Raw genomic sequence first — 6,889 nt, forward strand, 5'->3', positions numbered from 1 at the left:
TTTTGACATGCCTGGATTCTTTCTGTCTTGCACTCTCACAGGTCTTATGCATGCCATTCAACCCCTGTGAGTTCATTTAAACAATTGGCCTGCCTTAACTGTAAAACACTGTTCCCTTGTCATTGATCATGTTCTGTGGGATTTGGGCTATAAAAATCATAAACAGACTCACCTGCACCCAGGCTAAACTAGTAGTACATTGAATCACATTGGTGTGTGACATGCACAAATATGATGAATGCACCGAGCTCCATAAAATCAGTTACCTAGGGAATCAGTGATGTTAGGTGAAGTGTGGCAAAGACCCCACAAACCCATCAGACCTGAGGATACCAGTATGATATTCATGCCTGACTCCCATCATGCAAGGATCCTGACATCTTTAACAGGGCAGTTTTGGTTCCTTCATCTTCAAAAACTTGGTTAGTAAGGTTGTAGGTATCAAACTGCCATTCAGGGCCCAGCACGTAGGTCACCTGTGCCAGGTCAGGTGATTTGGCTACAATGTGGGTGAAAACTTGTACCAGGGTATGCTGGTACCCACGTCCCTTCTTCTCCTCAACATCATCATCACTCTCCTGGGTCTAGAGCACAAAGAAGGCAAAATGGACTAAGCTTCCTCCTTAGTGGATAACCTTATCTACCCTCAATTTGGACTGACTTTCAGAGGGCATGCAGCACATTTTATCCTATTAGCCATCTCTTTCATTGGATCACTCACTTATCCAATGAATGATTGAATTTATCCATTCCTCCATGTCTCTATCTTCTTCAATCCCTTTTTACATTTCCCCATGTCTTGTGTCTACAGGTTGCCAAGATAAACCTACTATGTCTCTTCTGTTCTAGAAACTTTCATTTGTAAATAACTTGCCCTCTCAGGGTTGGATTTTTCTGAGTTCTATGTAGATGGAGACCATATGAGGAGGAACAGAGGAGCAACCATGACAACACTTGCGCAGTAGAGTTAGGCAGATTACAGATTGATGCCTGGCAAGCCTGTACAATGAGTCAGATTCCCATGAGCTCTGTCACTGTGATCTCACATAGATAACTCATTCAGTGTTCACGTCCAGGACATTGAGTTTTAATTTTTGTCCTAATCTGGTAAATAAACCAAGATGAGGAGAATAGAGGAGCCTAATGTAGGGCCACAAAATGGGTCATTTGAAAAGGTAAGACTAAATGCCTCCATGTGTGCTGCCACCCTTCTTAGGAAATCCATCTTTCCATAGATTAGCTATAGGCAACCCAAGTGTCCAGCACACTGCTAACCACAGGTTTGAACCTAACTGCCTTTGATTTCTGAAACAATTGCTGTCCCGTTAAGGTCTCACAACGAACACAGCAAGGTATGTAGGAATGCCCCACCGTCACATTAGAGCATGTTCAGGACACCAAAGAGCCAGCAAGTTATCTTTATTGGAAATACAAATGTTTCTGGAGGGACAAAAGTATGTACATAAGAAAAAAAAAAAACGATTGGTGTTCTCACTACGATTTTATGTGATATGGCCCACACAGGCTTGTGGTTCTGAATACTTGGTCCTCAGGAGGTTTTGTAGGTTGTGGAGACCCAGAACCTAGCTGGAGGAATTGCGGTGTGAAAGCTCAAGCCTTGATGTTTCAGGGCATCCTTTCACTGGTCCCCAATGTTTACTGATTTCCTTACAGAGAACGAGAGGCCTCCTACTCCTGCTGCCATGGCTTCTGCAACATGAACAGTGAGAACCCCCTACAAACCCTGGTTGCTCTCATCACATAGGAAGGTGTAAGTCACAAACAATCTCCCACACCAGTTTAGAATTATGATTCATAAAATGGTTATTTCTTTTAAGGGGCAAACCGTACAGATTGCCATGCCAGACAACAGCCCTCTGCAGGATGAGGAGAGGAGCCTAGTAGCTGGATGTGGAGATGGATGCAAGAGACCAAGCTGAAGGCAGTTGCTCCATTTTGAAAGAGAGAGACACCACACCCCAATGGCCTTTATCTCAGTTGCTATAGCCTGAAGGAGCAGAAAGAGCTACTGTAACACACATATTTGGACATAGCAGCAAAATTTATCAGTATGTGACAAAAACCTATTTTAGTTTATTTTTTTCATGCTTTCAGGTACATGGCAGAGACAGGATCTGCTTCATGCTGTTGTGTGACCAATGATTTCCCTTGAAGAAAAAACACACAAACGCTCCCAACAACATCATCAGCATTCAACAACATGTCCATGATTTCTTTGCTTTGCCTTTGATTGAGCGGTAAATCATGCTGCTAGTTAATCTGTGCAAGCAATGTGAATTTCTCTGTAAATATATAGACAGAAACGACAGGTATGTTAAACATGTCAGGGGGTCACACTGCAATGGAATGGGTTAATCATCACCATGTGACAGTGACATATTTAAGATATCTCCTTTGTCATTAAATCTCAGAATTGTCAAGATGTTATGTTTTTGTGCAGACTTCTCAGGGTTTTCTCCCATTCATGGTTTCCATGGATGTTTGCTAGTTACGCTTACATGTCTTTTGCCAGATTCTGTCAGTTTTTGGCATGCACTCTCAGCTCCACAACTTCTCCTGCCCTAAGATTCTAGTTCCAGGCATTTTAGACACTTGTGACTGTTGCACGAGTGTCTCATGTTCCGCCTAAATGATTTGGAATGTTATTTAGCCTGAGTTTTAACTTCCATCCCTGAGTTCATTGACTTTCCTTGACCATCTCTCTTGGGCCGCTGAGCTGAACTACTAGGGGTTTGCTCCAGTTACTTCTCCATGCTGAGACAGCCTACACTCTCAGTACTACTGTGATAGTGTTTCTGTAGCAAGTATTCTTCCCAAGATAAGAAGAAATTTCAATATTATAATCCATCTGCTGTTATTGTGTCTTAAACACACAAACACACCCCCATAAGTTAATGCACACACACTGTTGATATCTCAACTTAGGGTGCCGTTCTGGGGTTAGTAAGAGGCTTCTCTCTAGAGGGGTTCTTAGAAAGCCATGGGGTGACACCAACGAGGACCTTGGGCAGGTGAGCTGTGGGTGCCTGCACTGTGCCATGTCCCTAGGCACTACGGGTGCTTTGTCCCATAATCAGACTGATGACTATCTTGAATATCACCATAGAACTGTTGTACGGAAAAGGATGGAGATAAAGTCAGGGACCCACATCAGAAAACTAGACTGAGCTACCAAGCTCCAGTTGAAGAGTTGAAGGGGAGAGAATAAGAGCAAAGAACTAAGGAATACAAGGGCTTGGTCCACCCACTGAGACACTGTGTCTGAGCTAATGGGAGATCAACAAAACCAGCTATGCTGGGACTGACAGAGCATGGGATCAAAGTGGAAGCATTGAATGTGGCTGACAATTGGGGCAGAAGGAGAACCCAATGATAATGGAACTGGGATTTGTCTGTACTGCACATACAGGCTTTAATCAATCATATTATATGTAGATGCATACCTTCCTCAATCTGTATGGAGGGGGGCAAGGGCTTCCCACAGGTCAAGGTACCCTGCCCTCTATTAAGACTGGATTGGGAGTGGAGAGGATTGGTGGTTGCGTGAGTAGTTAGGGGGAGGAGGATAGGAAGTGGAAATTTGAAATTTATTATTTATGAAGGAAGAAAAATCAATAGAAGATAACCAATGGAGAGATGGTATCTAAGAAAAAAAAAACTTTCATGTGATTTGTTGACTCAGACACCAAAGACTGTTTCAGAAAAATAAGATACAGGGATTGAGTTGCTTGGGCAAGAGTGTGACTTGAGTAATTGGGAAGATGAGTGGGGGCTTATTTTGTGTCCCCTGGTGGCTGTATACAGCTTTTGAGGAGCTGAATGCTGGATGTTTCTGTGGGTAAATAGGGAAGTAACAAGCTTGTGAGGGGATTTCTGACATAAGTAGAGCCTTGGTGATGTCACAAAGCATTGATTCGTTGGGTAGCAACTCCGTTCCACTCAAAGCACTAGTCTTCCATGGAGGTGGGTTTATTCTCCTCACAGTGCCTGAGGAGGACAGTTCAGCTCCTGGTCTCCACAACTGTTCAATAGGCTTTTTGCACCTGAACATTTCCGGAAGATGGAATCTGGAGAGGTAGGACATTTTCTTTTGGTAAATATGTTTCCAAAGCAACTAAGACCTCTGTAGTACAAAAAAGTTTTCCTTCAACTGTTCTGCGTGTCCACTATTTCTGTTGTTACCAGCTCCTATATTTGATAGCTGTGGGGATGGTGAATGCCAGCTATTCTTCCCACTTTATCTTTGCTAACTATATCAAATTCATCAATCCACTAAAATGGCAAAGCTCCTCTTTGTCCATAGTTGTTTTAAAAGATACTAATTATTTCTCAATGGCTGCTGTTGCCCAGAATAATGAGTCTTTCAGGTTGAAGTGTGTCTCACAGTACTCACTTCCACAATGAAGACACAGAATGGCTTTATGTAATAGACCTGGGTCTGGATCAGGAGACCCAATACAGAGAGCCAGTGGACTGGAGTGCCATGACCTTGGGCAGGCTGTCTTGGATTGAGCCCCCTACCTATTAGATTGATGTCGAAGAGATTTGTGGATGTATTTGAATTCTTTTTTTTATCTGTGTTATCTGTTCAGATTTTTCTTACTCATTTCAGGGATAGGCATACCTTCTCCTCTCATTGTCTTAGTCAGTCAGAAAGTAGGTTTCTCAGCAGAGGTCATTTGCCTTTGGGCAGCAGGAATGTGTCTCCGAGATTGATATACTGAGCTGTAGAAAAAAATTTGCAAATTGTCCTATTTATTTCTTAAGAGAAAATGACAGTTAGGTATGCATTCCCGTTGATCAATATCTTTGTTTCCTGCACCACAGTTCTTCCAGAAAAGAGCCTTGACCTCATAGCCTCCCTTTGTTATCCTTGCAGGCACTCATGGTTGAGGCCACGACTTGGTTTCTGAATTAAACAGAAGGAAAGTTCTTTCAACCTAGAGAGTGGGCAGCTATGAAGCCCAAGCACAGAAAGATAGCCAAGAAACAGCGGACCATGAGGTCAGTGGCCTATCTCAGTAAGTCTACAGCCATGATGAAGATGCCTCTTAGTATGAGATGCATGCCACCTGTCCAGAAGAGGAATGGGTCATCTCTCCAGAAGCAAAAACTGAAGAGGCCTTTTGAGGCCCTGGAGAATATTGTCGGCAGCAGAATTTCTCACGGCTGGAAGGAAGCCAATGAACCAGTCACCCAGTGGAAAGCCATCATTCTAGATCAACTGCCCACAAATCCCTCTCTCTATTTGTTGAAGTATGATGGGTTAGATTGTGTCTATGGATTGGAGCTTCACAATGATCAAAGGATTTTAAAACTTAAGTTCCTGCCTAACAACATACCATCTCCTTAGGAGACAGACACTCATCTCTCAAACACCATAGTTGGCAGAGCAGTGAAACATACATTTGAGGGCACAAATGGCTCTAAGGATGACTGGAAGGGGATTGTCCTAGAGGAGGTGCCAATCATGAAGACCTGGTTCTATATTACCTACAAGAAAGATCCGGTCTTGTACGTTTACCACCTCCTGGTTGACTGCCTTGAAGGCAACCTCCACATCATGCCAGGCTCTATGGAGGAGTGGACTGAGGTGGTCCAAGATGAGGTGCAGACCATGAAGACCTGTTTCTACATTACCTACAAGAAAGATCCAGTTGTGTACCTTTACCACCATGTAGATGACTACATTGAAAGCAACCTCCACATTATGCCAGGATGTCCTCCAATAGGGGTGAATTTGGAATTAGGCAGGGATTCCTTGGCAGGCAAAAGCGTGCAGCACAACGAAAAAGATGGAACCCAAAAGATAGGTAAAATTATTTACCAAGTTCCCACCAAACCTTCCGTGCATTTCATCAAGTTTGATAATGACTTCCATATCTATGTCTATGATTTGATGAAGATCTGTTAAAGTGAAATTCACAAATTTTGCGGTCAGACTTAAAACTGTGTTTGGAGAACTCTTTTTTTCAGAAATACCTCAGGTCTTCTATTAATCCTGGTATCTTTCTCAATGGAACTTTTTTTTTGCTCTAAAAATAAAAATTTGTCAAGGTGTTATGTTGTTTGGTCAATGATGGAGTGTCTTGAGGATGGGACATCACAGAAAGACAGGCCTCAAAACAAAACAGGACTTATGGTCTTTTCTCCTTGGAGAGGAAATGACGAAAGGAGATGCTGTGTGGGGAAGAGGAGAAGATGGCTGTTTAGGAAACAGAGGAGAGTGGCCAAAAAGATGTAGGATCTCAGAGAGGGATAATGCATGAGAGAAAATCATGTCATATGTCAGGCTACACTCGCAGTTCTATTATGTCTCTGTTTCTGTAGCAAATATTCTTCTATAGATAAGAAATTTCAATATTACAATACTAAACACATATACACACAAGTTAATGCTCACCAACTGATGAGAGCTCAACTTAGGGGTCCATTCTGGGGTTGGTAAGAGTCTTATCTTTAGCAGTGTTCCCATAAGGCCATGGGGTTACTCAAACTAGGACTTTGGACTGGTGTGGAGAGGGTGCCTTCAGTGTACCATGTCCCTAGGCACTAAGACTCCCTTGTCCCATAGTCCGACTGATGACTATCTTCAATATCATCACAAAATTTTGTTTGGCAAATGATGGATATAAAGACAGTGATCCATATCAGAAAACTAGATTGAGCTTTCAAGCTCCTGTTGAAGAGAAGAAGGGGGAAGAATATGAGCAAAGAATTCAGGAATATAAGGCTAAGTCATTCCACTGAGACACTCTGCCTGAGCTATTTGGAGCTCAACAGAACCAGCTCTGCTGCGACTGACAGAGCATGGGATCAAAGTGGAAGTGCTAAATGTGGCTAACAATTGGGGCAGATTAAAACCCAA

The 6,889-nt window shown here is 42.8% G+C and overlaps 1 pseudogene; it reads left to right on the top strand.

Moving 5' to 3' along the window:
• The first annotated feature begins 5,167 nt into the window (after positions 1 to 5,167).
• LOC130869149 (spindlin-2-like) lies at positions 5,168 to 5,920 on the top strand (annotated as a pseudogene).
• The last annotated feature ends 969 nt before the right edge of the window (positions 5,921 to 6,889 follow it).

Source organism: Chionomys nivalis, unplaced genomic scaffold (genome assembly GCF_950005125.1).
Source record: "Chionomys nivalis unplaced genomic scaffold, mChiNiv1.1 scaffold_28, whole genome shotgun sequence".
Taxonomy (NCBI): Eukaryota; Metazoa; Chordata; class Mammalia; order Rodentia; family Cricetidae; genus Chionomys; species Chionomys nivalis.